The sequence below is a fragment of the Crassostrea angulata genome, chromosome 1 (assembly GCF_025612915.1).
Source record: "Crassostrea angulata isolate pt1a10 chromosome 1, ASM2561291v2, whole genome shotgun sequence".
Classification (NCBI taxonomy): domain Eukaryota; kingdom Metazoa; phylum Mollusca; class Bivalvia; order Ostreida; family Ostreidae; genus Magallana; species Magallana angulata.
The window spans coordinates 53410434-53428067 of record NC_069111.1 but is presented as its reverse complement, the minus strand read 5'-3'; the positions used below and the strand labels follow the sequence as shown (position 1 = coordinate 53428067).

Here is a 17634-nt window from a genome sequence, read left to right as displayed (position 1 = left end):
ACATTCAATTAATACACTGTGTTATGTAAACTGAAAAAAAAAATACACAGGCTGTAAGAGATCTTTTTTAAAATTAATTTTTCTTAAAATGAAAAATAAATTAATGAAATTGCAAATATCATTCTAAATTCATAATACTAATAGACACGAAGTTCAACATAAATAAAGTGATACATTAGATTGATAGGATATAATGAACAGCAATTTAAGATTTAGATGTCATTTTTCATATGAAAGGTAATTAAAACCCCATACCATTCAAACAATGAAAAGGTTGCAGAAGGCCTATTTGTATCTAGTTGAATATAATGAAAATAAATTAATGACCTTGTACATACATCATTTTAAGAAAAAAAAGTAATAATCATGCTGTTCATGAAACTAAAGTGATATATTATAGGAATCAATAGGATATACTGTACAGCAATTTTAATTATTTATTGGATTTGTTTCCTAACATTGGAATAAAGGGAAAAAAACCTTTTATAACTTATTTAGATTAAATAATATTCTTAAAAAATATTAATATTTGTATTTCATGGCTAAAACTGAATATTTTTCTGTCAATTTCTTCTGTTCATGAACAAGACCTATACTTTTATCAGACACTTTTATATATATTATGTCCATTTCCCATTGTAACTAAGTATATTTGTTCTGTTTGTATACAAAAGAGTATATAAAAGGGACTTAGACACAATTGGAGCTTAAAATTCAAAATTTTATCTTTCCATTTTCAATATTTAAAATGGTTGATATGGGTATTTTTAATGCTTTGTCAAAATTTGAAAGTCAAATACTGAGTTAAAAGAAAGATAAAGAATTAAATATTCTTTGTTTTGTAAACAAAGCGCGAGTCTTGTTATTTTTTACATATGTGTTCAATTGGTGTAAGTTTTATTCAAATGTTGCTTTTTTCTATTAATAATATCACTTATGATCACATCGAATCAGTTTACCTTCTTTTCTATGAATCATTTTCTCAAAGAAGTGGTAATTTCATACTTTATATTATTTGTAAAGAAAAAAAAGAAATAGACTCCAGCTTTGTTTACATAACAATAAATTCTTACCCCTGTATCACTCTTATAACTTGACTTCTAACATTCAAATTATGGTCAATTATTCAAAATGTGCAAGTAAATCATTTTATGCATAAAGAAATTGAAAACAAAATTTTGATCTAAAATCGTGTCCAAGTCCCTTTAAAAAAAAATTGAACAAAATAGTAAGGCTAAATTCCAATTTTAAAAAAATAGCTGTTTCCATAAATGTTACATGTATATGAATATGTTATATAAAAACATATGTTAGATGGATGGGTAGGAAAAATACAAATTAAGTGCACTCGATAAAAAGTTTGCTGGTATTCATTATGTGAACACAATTCATCCAGTAACATTTAAAGTTATGCAACATAAATAAGAATGTTATGAATGATGTGTATAGATCAAATTCTTCTGTAGTTGGCTCCATAAATCTTGAAAAGATGGTTGGTAAAAGGGCAGAATAAGGTTCCATTCTAATCCTCATGCATTCCATTCAAGAAATATTCATTAATGTCATGGTCTGGAAACTAAAATAGAATAAACATAAAGTGTTAAGAGAATTACATGTAATTTTTGCAAACATTGTGCACTCATCAAATACTTACATGTATATATTCAATGAAGTTATTTATGGAATGTGCAATTACTAACAATGTTATCTCTTCTAATATTGTACATACATGTATTACATCATTTTGCCACTAATTTTAAACCCAGCTGACAGTTTCTTTTTGTTATATATACAGCGTCAAAAGATAGTTGCATCATGTGCATGTACTTTCAGTAATTTCAAAAGCCATAAAAACATTTCAGTACTACAAAACACTTTAAATTTGTCAAATGATTTTACAAATGAAATATGTACTTATATACCAGTAAGTCACAAGTGATATATACCGGGTACTTTTTAAAGCAGTACAATGTATCACTTATATGACAACATCAGGAAACCTGGCTAAATCAATTCTGCACACACATGATAAATGTAATGAATGTGTAACTTCAATGGTGTAACTTCAAAGATATTTAGATATCCTGTGGACAGAAAGATATTAAATATATTGAACAAAGATCAAAGTCATAAACACTTATGTAACACTTATGTAACATATGATTGTCTGTATGAGTTTCAACTATCAACATTCTATGTACACCAAAATATGATTGCGTCAATAACAAAAACTAATCTGAAAAACATATTTCCAGCATAAGAAATTCATGGGATTACTGCAAATCCCATTTTCTCAGAGAGTGTAAAACACATCTCTTAAAGTTTTGCTTGGCTTTCAATCAGCTTAAACCAAATATATCTACATATGGAAGACAAGTTGTAAGTTTATTACATATGACAAAGAAGTACCTTCTGGGCTTCAGCAGACATGACTGGGTCATTAGCAATATCAAATTGACAATATTTTCTATATTCCCGATCTTCAGATCATCTGGAAGCCGCAGGTAAATCTGTAGATTAGAAGAAAAAAGATACACTAGCTATCATTACAAAGCTAAATGCTGTCATTATCAAAACAAAAGGGTGTGTCCTAGATTACACTTTTTTATGGGCACATGCAGTATCTGAGACATGGTCAAAACATTACCATGATCAGGGGCGGATACAGGATTTGTAGTTAGGGGGGGGGCGTGGATAAAATTATTGAGGCAGGGGGTCTGCCTTGAGGCCCCCCGTGGGTCCAGGGTAAAGCCCTGGTGGGGGCCCAGGGGGCGAAGCCCCCGGAAGCTCCTGGGTTTTCGTGTATTTTGAAGGTAAAACCAAGCTCAAAATAGTGGTATTTTTTCAGTTATGTACACGTTACACAAAAGCCTATAGCATATATATAACAATTTGACACATATTGTTACTTATACCTAATACATGTATTGGATTAAAAACAAAATATTTTAGGCATTTATGAACTCCTAAAATTAACCAGGTTATCAAAGTTACAACATTCTAATGACGTTACGGTATCAGACCCCCTATTAGCTGTTAGAAATATCTGATGCATCAAATCTTCAATATTCTTATATCAAAATAGTCTATTTACCTAGAAAAAAATTCAAAAAATATACAGTTATTCAGAAATTTCTGCTTGCATCGCAATAGGGATCTACACTTGAAACAAAACTGCTGGGATTTCCAGTCGATTCTTGGTCGAAGCCCAAAGTTCAGGGCCCTGGGGAATTTGATGCAGCCACCATAATGAAATGACCAACACTGCTTATTTTAAACATAGTTTAATTGGTTTGTTTCAGAACTTGTTAACATGCATTAGGATCAGATGTTTATAGATGTTTATAGAGCAGCAGAATTACAGTCAGCATAGCACAGCTAGTGTATCAATGAAGTGTAACATTGAGTCAGGCATAATTATGAATAAAGTGAAACACAAAATGCTAACTTTTCTATGTAAAATTTATCAAATCATCTACTGTCATGCATACTTTGAAAATTTTAGGGGGGGGGGGGCGTGCGCCCTCCACACCCCCCCCCCCTTAAATCCGCCACTGATGATAACAGCTATAACAACTCATTAAGTGGGAAATGACATATAACTATAAAATTTGTTAGGGCTTTTCGTACTCTCTCTCTCTCTCTCTCTCTCTCTCTCTCTCTCTCTCTCTCTCTCTCTCTCCATGATCTCTCTCAACATCTTTGTCAGCAATATTTCTAGTGCAATGTGGCATTATTGAAATATATATATGGTTCATGGAAGCAAGGCAATCAATAACAATTACATGTACACTGTAATTACTCTCTCTCTCTCTCTGAGTCTATCTCTCTCTCATACTCTCAATCGTATAATGTTATATTTACATAACAAATGCAGACCCTTGATTCATAAACACTCTCATCGTTAATAGATAAATAAGACATAAAGTTAACAGTTTGAATGAGATACAGATATCAAAACCACATGTACAGTGTACATTGTACATGTACGTGTCGAGGAAATTCTGTATGGAAATGACTGAAAGCATGATTGACACAAACTCAATATTCTAGGAAAAACATACAATATTTTTTTAACGTATGCTACGTAACAATATGTGTAAAAACTGACTATAATACACCTGCATACACATTTCATACTAAAACATGTCTTTCAAGTCACATTTCAAAACGACCATTAATTATCGACATTTTTGTAACATGTGTACTAGACTTAATGCATTGTAGGCTTTTAAAAGAGTTTTTGAGTAGTTTAACAATGTAAGTAAGTATGTTCTTACCGACGAATGACTACTCCTTAGCACGTTTTAGATTGTTGACAAAATCGAGGATGGCTGTTCAGACTGTTTCATACTGAACAAAATTTAACGAGATAAGGCTAATCACCCCAAACTTCGACTTCACATTAATAAACAATATTGTTCTGCAACTTTAAATGATTTAAAAGCTTGCCAATATAAGATACAAAAACGTTTACTTACTTTTTCCATTTAAACTCCTCTCTCGATTTTCACGAGTATTAAACTGGTCTCGTTAAAATCCCGAAATATACGAAGTTTTGACTTTCTCGGGTTTTTTCATTCTTTCGTGAATATAAAAACCAGAAAGGTTCCGATTATGCTAATAAGGCTGTGAGGTGTGTATAAGCTCGAAATAACAATAAGGTCATGATTGTATATATCAAAATTTACCTTGTATTCATTAATTTTTTTCTTTTAAACATCTATCTACATGTGTATAAAAGTTGTTTTGTACAATTGAATAAGATAAATGAAATATTTAGGTATAAGGTTTGTGCATGTGCCAAATAAAGAATACAATTTTTTACAGCATTTTAAAATTCTTTGACATAATCTGCCGTCAAATAGGTAGAATCAAAATTGAAAGGAATTATTTACCTTTCAAAGACTAATTCTCACCCCAGTTAAGTTAATTTAGGTTCATTGTGGTTTCATTGTGATTCATTGTGGTTTCATTGTGGTTCATTGCGGTTCATTGTGGTTCATTGTGGTTAAAAGTAATCTGGTTTTTTTGTAATCTGTTTTTTCTGTGAAATTTGACTTGGTGAGAATTCTTCTAAGATTCTTTGGTTGTCTTTTACTGTTAATAAACTTCTGTTTTTCAAATATTTTAGAAAAGGTTTCATCCGTCTTCAAGACTTCGTTAAGATGTTTGACTGTACGAGTAACGTTTGGATTTCTCGGGTTATATGTTGTTACTAATGGGATTATGCATTGAGTTTTGTTCCGTTGTTTTCTATATCTTATCCGACCACTGTGAATTTTTTCTGGATTTACCTATATATATATATATATATATATATATATATATATATATATATATATATATATATATATATATATATATATATATATATAGATGTATGTATTTTATTATATGTCTATGCATTGCTTACATTTTATGCCTAACTGCATTGATAAAGTTCACGCCATCGCTACCTTGATGTACATTGTGACATCATAAGGAACTTTAAAAACACGACGTCATTGACAACGTTACAAACAACGTTTTTAACGAGGCCGGGTCTAATTTGTTCTGGATTCGGTTGCACGAACGTCAGTAAACGAGGCCGGGTCTAATTAGTTCTGCCCTAGATTTTTTAATGAAATTGTTTACCTGAATTTCTACTGATATAATTATTATTTTAACCCTTTCGCTGCCACGTCAAAAAAGACGTTATTACGCTTCAGTGCCAAGCATGACGTTATCAAATTCATGTTTTGACGTAACAATCTGACACAACGCGCCGTACCATTTTTTAGCGTTGCGGGATGCAGTTTTGTGTTTAATCAATAATTTCTAATGTTATTATCGAAAACAATGGCTTTTTATCTTTTTCTCTGTCATTTCAAATAAGACGTTACGCCATTCTTTTTTTTTCTTTCTTTTTAAGCGTCGCCAAATGAAAAAGAAATGTAAAGAAAACCACGTCTTTCAAAAAATATGAATTACTTCATTAATGAATCATTTAATATTTATTCGTTTGATGAGATATCGGCGCTTCTGATTGGTCGAAAAATTTCTTTGATACCTGCATCAATAAAATTTTTGCCGGATCTACTTTTCTCAACTGTTCTGATCTAACACTATTTATAGAACGGGAATTTCCAAGATAAACACTGTCAACTAATGTAAAGTTGTGTCTGTTTTATTGTCAGCAAACAAAATGCAACCTTGTTAATATAAAAACTTGAAGGTGTAACCTTCAAAAATAAATAAAACACATTATTTGATTCACGAAATAGAAAATTAAGCGTCTTTTCACGATTTCGTCTGCTTGAGATCAATCAACATTTACAGCGAGGCTGGCTGTTCCTTTTCCAGGAATATCATAACGAACATATAGGCCTATAAACTTTCACGGTAACACTGCTGTTCAAATTTGGTAACGATCATTTTTAAATTTACACACGTACATGATCGGTCATCAGAATAAGCGTCGTAAAGAAAAGCTATGAGTAATGCATAAACTCCTTCGGCGCATTCCAAGCGGCAGATATACCATTTAAGTACATCACTGGCTATCTAGTTACCACAACGTTTACAAAAGTCGCTTACACATACAATTCTTTGTCGACATATCAGCTATTTTCATCCACGATCGCCTTTCCTTGGATGGTTACATGTATGTCCAGTTGCATATTCCAGCGATCTCACATGAAAACTAGTTTTATTACGAGTTTTTCTGCACAGTGAATAATATCACAAGCTATCGCATGCATTTTCCTTTCGTTTTCAATTCAGCCGGTTCAGATTTTAACTCACTATTTGTGTTTAATCCGTTAAATTCAGCTCAATAGCTCTGCATCAGCTGAAGGCGCATCCATTTTGAATATTGTTGCTGTTGTTGTTTTGTATTCATACGCGCCGCTTCATTTTTGATCAATGACACTTCACATTTTTTTAATTGAAAATGTTTTATTAAATGATAAGAAATGAAGATAATAATTTTTCTATTGATCGACGTATCAAAGAAAAAATTGACCGGAAAACTTTTTCATCAATGCGCTACGCGCATTGATGAAGTTTTCCGGTCAATTTTTTCTTTGATACGTCGATCAATAGAAAAATTATTATCTTCATTTCTTAATGCATGTTCCCAATCTTTAACAAATACGTGCAGTATTTAAAATAATCACGTTCTTATCCTGTCAATCTTAATTATAATCCACGCATACATGTGAATTTTTTATCATTGAAATTACATGTAGTTCTATAAGATATAATGCATATATCTCTTATTTCTTTGTTTGCACATATATGAGACATAAATTTCACGATAAAAAAGCTATCTTATTCCTGAGAGAGAGAGAGAGAGAGAGAGAGAGAGAGAGAGAGAGAGAGAAAGAGAGAGAGAGAGAAAGAGAGAGAGAGAGAGAGAGAGAGAGAGTTTAAGTAGGTTGACTTAAAAAAATCATAAATTATCGGATTTCTTTTTTGATAACCTAATGACATGCAATGCAAACTTAATCATGTTTTTCACACCAGAAATTCCCTCAAATTGTGAAAAATGGAACTGATGGGGCGGGATTATCACGAAAGTATATGGTCTAAATAGCAATAACTAAGTTTTTCCCACGAATAATTTGGACATTTATTTTTAAAACATCTTCATTCGGCCTCGCACCGTATGGGATTTACTGACCATGTACAAACCATATTAGATTAACATTAAACTATATGTGTAATTAAGCAAAGCACCAAATGTTTTAAAGCGATTTTATATAACCAACTTACATTGTTTTAGAGCCTGTATGCATCATTAATACGATATTTTTGTAACAATCATTGTCATTAATAGCGGATAATTTTCAAAAACTAATTAATTAGTATAACGCAAATATGTTAGTGGTCAAGAGGCAGGTATTGCTGGCTGCAGCTGTAAAGGTTTATCATGATGCAGTTTAAGAAATTCGCAAAAGGAATTGGTTTTTACTGTGTGTTAGATATGCAGACAGACAGACAAAGAATGACAGTGCTAGATTGGTAAGCAATTCCTTGTTCGTTTTAATAATCATTTCTATGAAATCGCGCAAGCATAAACGTCCATCCAAGTTTATGCTCGTAAAGTCATTTGGGGGAAATTTCGAATCACCCCGCGTTCCGTGTTTTAGAAAATGTGGTGTATCGCACTGCAATGTACAAAACACGAACAAATGAAACTCTCCAACAGTCACCACCTGCAATGTAATTTACATAGGCGTCGGAATCGGAGGGGGGAGGGCTAAGGGGGGCTTAGCACCCACCCCACCATTTTTGCAAAGTTAGACCTAACCATTAGGCACATAGCATCATAGAAGGTTAGCCTCCCCCCCCCCACTCTTTCTCGCAGGAAACATATTTGTTCCTAAATTTACCTTGAAATGATTAAATTATTAAGAAGTTGAAGTCATAGGCATACTATTCCCCCCCCACCCCCCCGGATTAGGAATTTCATGATGTGGGAATTTTTTTTATTTTGGTAGGTAAGATTTTTTTTGGAAGTATAGGTATAGTACTACCCCCCCCCCCCCCCCCCCCCCCCCGGATATTTTGGGAATTAGTTTTTTATCATTTTTTTTTGCTTGTCAATATTTTTTAGGATTAGTCTAGCCCCCCCCCCCCCCCCCCCACTCACTTTCAAATTGCTTCCAACGCCATGCAGTGAATTATATATAGAGAGTTTAAAGAAGAAATGACATACATTAATAAATTATTTTGTTATTAAAATATTCTCGCTAACCTCAGTAAAGAGAATTTATGTGATGAAAACGCTGCTCAATATTCATTTCTCATTACACTGTATGCTATTGCTTTATTCAGCGAGAAAATTGATATATTGTATGTTTGTTACAGCATGCGCGGATCCAGAAAACATTTCCAGGGGGTGTCCGAGGGATAATTTTGTTTTCCAATGTTGGAGAGGGGTTTTGAGGCCTATTTCGGGAATTTTGCTATATAATCTTTTTAATTTGATTTCCCAAGAGGTGGAAGGAATAGTCCATGCACCCCCTTCTAGGTCCGCACATGAACGAGTATGATCTTTCTGTTGGACCAAAACAACGAACTGTATTAAACATGCGTATTTACACATATTTTACAATCAAGTTGAACAAAAACTGTTATTCAAAATACCCCAAATGACTTTAATGATTTCGTAAATAGAATAATATATAGGCTTATCGTGAAATTTTTAAAGCTGCTATGTTCGATTTTATATATACGATGGCTATGCTAAGTATGAGTATCATAATAGACATTGCAGTAGTTTTCCAGGTACATTAAGCCATATTTTATTGAAAAAGTGATGTACACAATTTATTTACAAAAACAAACGACATAAATTGTATTGATTTCTTTCGTCTCATAATAAAATTCGCTGCTGAGGTCAAGGCGGGTATGGTTGTATTACGACCTTGAAAAAAATTCAAATCAAAAATAAACGTCGGTACATTTTATTCACTAATATTTGGGGAAGTGTTTTGTATACATGTACAATCGATACATCACATGCGGATTGAATAAACCCAATCATTCGGGAACAAAACCAAGCGGGAATTTGTTTTCTCATACAGAAATTTTTTATGTACTTTAAATAATACAAACTTTGAAAGGAGACGGATTTTGTTTGTGTAAATAGGCATTTGTCTAATAAATTTGGTCTGTATAGAAAAATATTTGATACTCCCATAGCCAAAAAAAATCGGACTATGTAGCTTTAAATTATCTGTATGTTTCAAAATCTTCCTTTTCTCGGACAGGTGAACACTATCTTAATTTTTACATTTTATTCCATACAAAGTAAAACTTTTACCACATCATACGTGTAAAATTGACAATCACGATCGTCAGTTGTAAACGTTTGAACTCTCGGAAAAAAAGATGTATAATTTTGTTCTTAATGTTCTCTAATATCTTAGCTTATTTATCGATACAACTACGATTGTGATTTATATTATAGTTCTAATATTCAAAGAATAAAAAACAATATAGACCTAAGAAAGTTAACGATTACACATAGTTCATCATCATACGATGAAATATAACAGTTATGAAATGCAAAACATTTACGATTCTATATCTCGATTAGATCTAAGAAGTTTTTTTTACCAACTTGTGGTCTTACAGTTTGTTTTAGTGATTAAATCCGCTTGACCAACTGAGTTGTCTAAAATATAATAATGATAAAATTTTGTGATTAAATATTTTCATGAAGTATATTACAGTCCTAGAAATCTTTCCTTCTTTTACCGCTATATTTGCACCTTTACACAGAGTAGATGCTCTTTATGACCATACAACAGGTAATGAAAGTCCGTGCGGTCAGAACCATCCATGTGAAAATTAAATGTCTATGATATGCGGTATCCAATTTTAGAGACACGGTTGAAATTTAGTTTCAAGAAAGAATGTCTCTGTTTGAAATGCTCTGAAGAAGGAGACAGAAGATACGAAAAAGGTATCCATAGGACTTGAAGCGCGTACGCAGGGGGGATGGGGGGGTTGGACACTAAAGTCTTAATCTCGAACACGGTCGAAGCATCACCATTATCTCCAAATAAGTTATTACATGCAGTTCTTGTTTTTCTGTCCAAAGATTCAGTATTGTTCTTTTACATGCATGAAAACTACAGTAAAATGTCACCAGATGGAATTTTTTTTAATGTTGATCATCTGGCTAAAATTTTGTTCTAGGATCATATCAAAGTAATTTTTTCAGTGCCCCATTCCTCCTTATTTGGCATATCGCAGTTTATATTGCCGTTCATTAATTAACTCTGAATAAAAATAATACATATAAAGTACATGCTTCCTTTGGTGCTTAATATTCTCTCGATTTCTTGCAAATTATACAATACCAGAGAACGATGCTGTATGTAGTAGCTTTTTACCCGATTAAAAAAAACCGCATTGATATTACCGATGTGTTTTATTTGATTTTTTTAATCAGCACTAACGGCAGCATGAAAATAAAAAAGTCGCGCACACTCGAATTATACTCGGCCTTCGGTGGTGGACTAAAGTATTAGCTCTCGCCATGTTAAAGTTGGACTTAAGACCTGTATTTTGACAGCATTTAAGATTATCCTATTAAGATATGACAAATTTATGAGCTATGGTGAGATCTTTTGAAAAATATTTGGTCTTTTAAGATAGATTTTAGTCAAAAGTCGGTTATATGTTAAACGAGCCCAGGGTTTATATGGCAGAGTAGGAAAAAGTAAGATTGGTCGTGCTCTTGTGGGGGAGGGGGCATTTCCTTTGGTCCAGGTTGTGCATTAGGACAGATATTATTTTCCCGTTCTGACGGAAAAGTCCGTTCTGACGGAAAAGTCCTGGGGATGTATTCACAAAAACCATACGCCAGCCATGGTAAAACGCAGACAACGAGTTTGCGCTGTGTGCCGTAGTGACGTCATGATTATGATGTCATTTTTAACGTTGTGACGTTATCAGCAGTATTTCACTAAATACATAGATCATACGATGTATATTGATACAAATTTTAAAAAATCAATAATGAAAAACAGAACCTGAATGTATTTAGTATTTATTTTTATTTTAATGTATATTTTTTCAAATTGCCATAGGCCCAAATAGGCCCTGTGGCACTTAACGTAGATATTCAAATAGGCCCAAATAGGCCCTGTGGCACAGAAATGGTTAAGATTAAAAAATAAGACATTTACCACACCGTTTGTTTAGGGGGTCATCTCAAAGTTTGTTAATCTTTAACATAGGACCTTATGGGATTTCGCTTGAAATATATCAATTTTGCACATTTTTTTAAACTTCTGCCCTAGGGATTTCTTTTTCTGTTCTACATATTAAAGTTATTGCTAAAAGGCATCAAATGGTCAAATAAAAAAAACCTTTTACCTCCTGGTTTGTTCCAGGGGTCTTTTCAAAGTTGATTTTTGTATGCCCAATTTCCCAGATTTGTCAGATAATGGCTATTTTTTATTTGACAAAGGCGGAAAAGGTGATCTTTATAGTATTATTAAAGCCTTCAGACATATTTAAGTAATAAAAAAATATATAACATCACATATTAAGGGTCATTAATATAAAATACATGGTTACTGTCTTGAAATATATGAATTAAGCTATATTTAGGCGGGTTAAGAAAACGTGACAGAGGGTTTGGCCTGCTGAACCCTCTTCATTGTTTCGACCCGAGCCCAAATATAGCTTATACTTCGAGACAGTTATGTTTATTCCACAATATAACATTAATTTTACGCATTAAACGAGCCATTTTCAACAAATTTCGCTGAATATCTGCAGATAAAACTATCACGGCATGGCGTCAAACAAGCAAAAAGATGACGTCACAATACAAATGAAACGCTGCGCGAAAGCGTGCGTACTCGTTCTGTACTCGGCCTCGTTAAATTTAACTAGCCGTGAACTTGACGTTAAGGTGACGTTAAAATTAACGGCGAGTTAAACGGGTTGCTCAAAAGTTAACAAGCTGTTAAAACTTAGTTTAGTATCTAATTTAACTTACAGATTTAACTCAGGTTACATAGGTACATTAAATATTTAACTAAGCATTAAAATCAAAATGGCGAACTTGTTTGGTAATTTGTTTGCTGGAAGAAAAGAGAGAGTATACAGGCAGAGAATAGAGATGAATGATTTAAGTGTCGATCAAATCCCATCCAGGTTTCGTTTCAAACGAGAATCAATTCTATTTATCGAAACCTGCTGCGTGATGACCTACAAAGGGCTACTAAAAGAAGCCAGTCAATTGCCGTGGAAACGCAGGTATGTCATACGGGTATATCTATTTTATTTTATTTTTATTTCATGGATAAGTAATCATAACACGTTACATGTTTACGAAATACCCCCTCCGCCTCTCTCTCATTCTCTCATTGAATTAAAAAAGTACAAACAGTATGTCTTAAAACACACACACACACACACACACACACACACACACACACACACACACACACACACACACACACACACACACACACACACACACACACACACACACACACACACACACACACACACACACACACACACACACACACACACACACACACACACACACACACACACACACACACACACACACACACACACACACACACACACACACACACACACACACACACACACACACACACACACACACACACACACACACACACACACACACACACACACACACACACACACACACACACACACACACACACACACACACACACACACACACACACACACACACACACACACACACACACACACACACACACACACACACACACACACACACACACACACACACACACACACACACACACACACACACACACACACACACACACACACACACACACACACACACACACACACACACACACACACACACACACACACACACACACACACACACACACACACACACACACACACACACACACACACACACACACACACACACACACACACACACACACACACACACACACACACACACACACACACACACACACACACACACACACACACACACACACACACACACACACACACACACACACACACACACACACACACACACACACACACACACACACACACACACATACGCGTAAGAACCTTCAAGTTGGGTCCTCTAACGTAACACAGGCGAATGGGAACCCCCTTTTCTAGCTGGTATTTTGCAATGGTTTTTCTGCTACGTATTTATTTTACTATTACTATTGACATGTGCTATTTGAAATTTTGATTTCACAAGTATTTAATAATAAGACAAAACACCTGCAAGTGAGGATTTCCGGTTCAGATACATCCTGCCTACTAAAGACCACAAGATACACAAGATCAAATGAGGACACCTTATACACAGTGGTAACTGAGAACATTACAGGAACGAGACTTTCTGTGGAGTTATTTGGCCTTTTATTAGTTGTACTTTTAATAATGGCCATGTCTTATAAATGAGACAAAGTGCGAGCAACGTATCTGTCGTTGAGCAAAATAAACAAACAAATAAAAATTAAATGCGTTGCTTTCCGTGAAATACCAACACTTTTAAATAAAACCAATGGTTTTATATACAGCTAGTGTATGTCAATTAAATGACTTAAGTTTTCTCGGTTTGACCTCTATTTTCGCAAAGGTAATCATAGTCAAAATGCAAAATTTTGATCTGTCATGATATCCGCGTTTTAAATATTCTATGATAAATAAAAGTAAAAACAATAGAATTTTACTGGCCTTCCAATCTTTTTACTTATCAACGCAAATTTTAAAAACATTATATATCTGTATATTTTGACAGAACTATTGATACCTATTCTTGATAAAATCATTTCTTTCTAAATAATGATATGTAAACACCTATGTCATTTACTAAGATTGCATTGGATCATGTTTGTCGTATAAATAGGACTTTATTCGTACGCACAAACTGCAATCTATCAACGTTGTTTTACAATAATATCAAATAATACTTTCATCAGTCACTGTAATAAAAACAAAATAATATATAGACAGTTGATTAATACAGTGCAAGAAAAGTAACAAATACGCCGTAAATCATCTACTAATGAGTACTGTATTTACATAGTCAAACTAATACACATCAAATGAGGACTTTGATACACACTGTCAACCGAGGTCATATTGATACACATACCGTCAAATGGGGACTTTGATATACACACCGTCAACAGAGGTCATATTGATACACATACCTTCAAATGGGGACCTTGATATACACACCGTCAAATGAGGACTTTGATATACACACTGTCAACCGAGATCATATTGATACACACACCGTCAAATGGGGACTTTGATATACACACTGTCAACAGAGGTCTAATTGATACACACACCGTCAAATGGGGACTAAAACAAACGAATGCTGAACGAATGAAGAACGAACAGACTGTGAACGGTATATGAATGCTAAACGGAATTTGGTGAGCGCTTAGTGAACAATGATTATACGGAGCGCGCGAACGAAGGACAGACTCTAGCGCTTGGGACGGTGAACGTACAATAAACGCTAGATGAACGATTGGTTTGGAATACATCGGGCGTTTTAATTGATTGTACATATGTTATAATTATGAAAAGATAGATAAATCGTATTTAACAGGTCTGGATGGTAGTGGCCATTTTAAGACCTTATTAATCTTCTAGGAAGAAGAGCTATGTATAAAGATATAGACAAATATTAAAATTTTAAAGCTAAAATATATGGATTTTTTTTTTTTACTAAATGATAGTTTACAAAAGTACAAATCATATCTAAAAACTAAAGGAAGATCTGACCACCCAGCCTCTACTGAAATCATATGCAAGCGTATTAGCCAGTCAACAAACGGAAATCCTCGCTCCATCCTCACCATTCAGAGTAGACACAAATAGTGCACCTCGGACTACATCAAGTCCAACCTCGTTTAACCAAAGCAATCTACCGAGTACCCTCCACATTTGCCCATTGGTGACGATAAATTAAATCGTATTAAAACTGCCGAAATGCGCAAAATCCCAAAATCCCCACGAGTAAAAGTAAACCATGCACTGATCACGGAAATCAGTTAAAGCATCCACCCAAGACTGAAAAACACGGTACCCGAAAAACACAAACACAGCCACAGCAACATCAAGTTCGCAGTGCTCTGTCAGCTGATGTTAACCTGCATTCCGTTCATCTTAATGATAGTGTTCAATCTAGCAATAAAAACGACGTATTTAAAGGGGTCAACTACAAACGAAATGCGAGGTATTTCCTCTCCGTTATTAATAGTGAATCAACAAAGGATGGAATATTTAACTACATTGAAAGCAAATGTGTCAAAGTTACGCACATGATTCTATTCAAACCCCGATCTACCCGATCACAGCTGACCGCTAAGATCAACGTTCTACTTGGCCCGGCAGACATAATAGAGACTTTTGGCCTTCGGGGGTAAGGTGTCGCAAGTTGCTCAGTAACCGAGACTGGGAAACCCGTTGGAACGCGCGTGATTGTGATGATGACGAGTCAAACTCCCGGAGTGAAAACCGACGTGAAATGCGCGACCGTGATTGGTCCGCCAGTCGTTACGGAAAAAACGATTATCGAGACTAACTGTTATAAAACAATCTCCTTAGACATTGTTATATTACAACTATGGGTAGATATTTAGTAACACTTGTGTTTCCTGCATTACTTCTTTGCCTGTATATTGTATCCTCTCATACTATGCGCATTATATCTTGGAATGTAAGGGGCGCTATGTCGTCTACAATATGTCTGTCAAATCTCTTAGATGACACACAATGCGATGTTGCTATTGTAACAGAACACAAGTTGAAAGACATTCAAAATGTCAAAATGTATTTTGATTCAATACACAAAAACTATTTTAGTATTGTAAAAGTGGATAACAATACTGATAGCACTGCTAACAACGTTTGTTTCATTGGTAAGGAAGGTGTTGCATTTTTTATTTTAAAAAAACCCATCTCATGTATTCAGTCAAAGAAACACCTTGTCATGAATCAAATCGTGTCATTGGTGTCGAGGTTAAAATCTCAGGTGGTAATTTGTATATTTTTGGTGTATATATGCCTGCTGACAACAAAATTGATGCTTAATATATGTATAAGCTGAATACTGTAGAATCATTGTATAATTACTATAGTACATATGGTGATGTACTAATAGCTGGTGACTTAAATAGTAGTTGTATTAGCAGAAACCATTCAAACACTATGAAAGCACAGGCCTTGACGGCCTTTATCACAAGATGTTGTATTTGTATGCCTAGTGTAGATTTTAACATCCAAGGTGAAAAACATACTTTTATTCCCAAATGTACAATGCTAGATTATATCTTGTTTAGCAAAATTTTTGTAAGTAATCTTATTAGGTACAGAATTTTCGAAGAGGGTCTGATACCAATTACATCAGATCACTTGCCAGTGCTTGCTGAATTTAGATTCTCATGTACACATCAGTTTTTGAACCGCTCGAACGCAAAATTCCCAGCTTGGCACAAAGCTTCTGCAGACGCTATTGTAGCCTACATGACAAGTGTGCGCCACGTGTTAGAGAAATTACTGTCCCGTCAAGTACACACACTGGCCGACATGAACACTTTGTAGACGATCTCGTCTCAACATTTACAAAGTCAGCCACACATAACATTCCGCATTCTGGCTACAATCCCCATACCCGTCCTGGTTGGACAAAAGATGTAAAGCATCTCCACACTAAAGAGCGAGAAATGCGCCGGATTTGGCTGGCGGAAGGTAGACCAAGGGGCATGATATTCGAATTCTACCGGAACTACAAGCGCGCAAAGAGACACTTTAGAGTTGCGCTAGACAACGAATTTAACAACTATATGAAATCCGTATACTATGACCTTGACACACGCAGCCGAATGTGATATTAGGCTTTTCTGGAAGTTAGTAAAACGACAGAAGAATAGAACCTCTCGCACCTATCCGGAAATTCGCGACGACAATGGAAATATCTACAACGACCCTTCGGGAGTTGCAGAAGCATTAGCTTTATACTACGAAAATATATATTCTCTTTCGGACCACGATTCGTTTGATGACGCATTTCGGGGTCGCGTTGAAACTAAATTCTCGTAAATCGAA

General features: G+C 34.5%; 1 long non-coding RNA gene across 2 annotated transcripts; it reads right to left on the bottom strand.

Moving 5' to 3' along the window:
• Positions 1 to 1100: 1100 nt before the first annotated feature.
• LOC128158219 (uncharacterized) lies at positions 1101 to 4592 on the bottom strand. 2 transcript variants are annotated; one of them, XR_008239938.1, is made up of 3 exons: positions 4482 to 4592; positions 2410 to 2510; positions 1101 to 1576 (listed from the first exon to the last, which is right to left on the bottom strand). It is a non-coding gene; the product is annotated as an uncharacterized LOC128158219 (long non-coding RNA). The 2 variants fall into 2 exon arrangements; XR_008239936.1 differs by lacking the exon at positions 4482 to 4592 and adding an exon at positions 4281 to 4417 and having other exon boundaries at positions 1102 to 1576.
• Positions 4593 to 17634: the final 13042 nt, after the last annotated feature.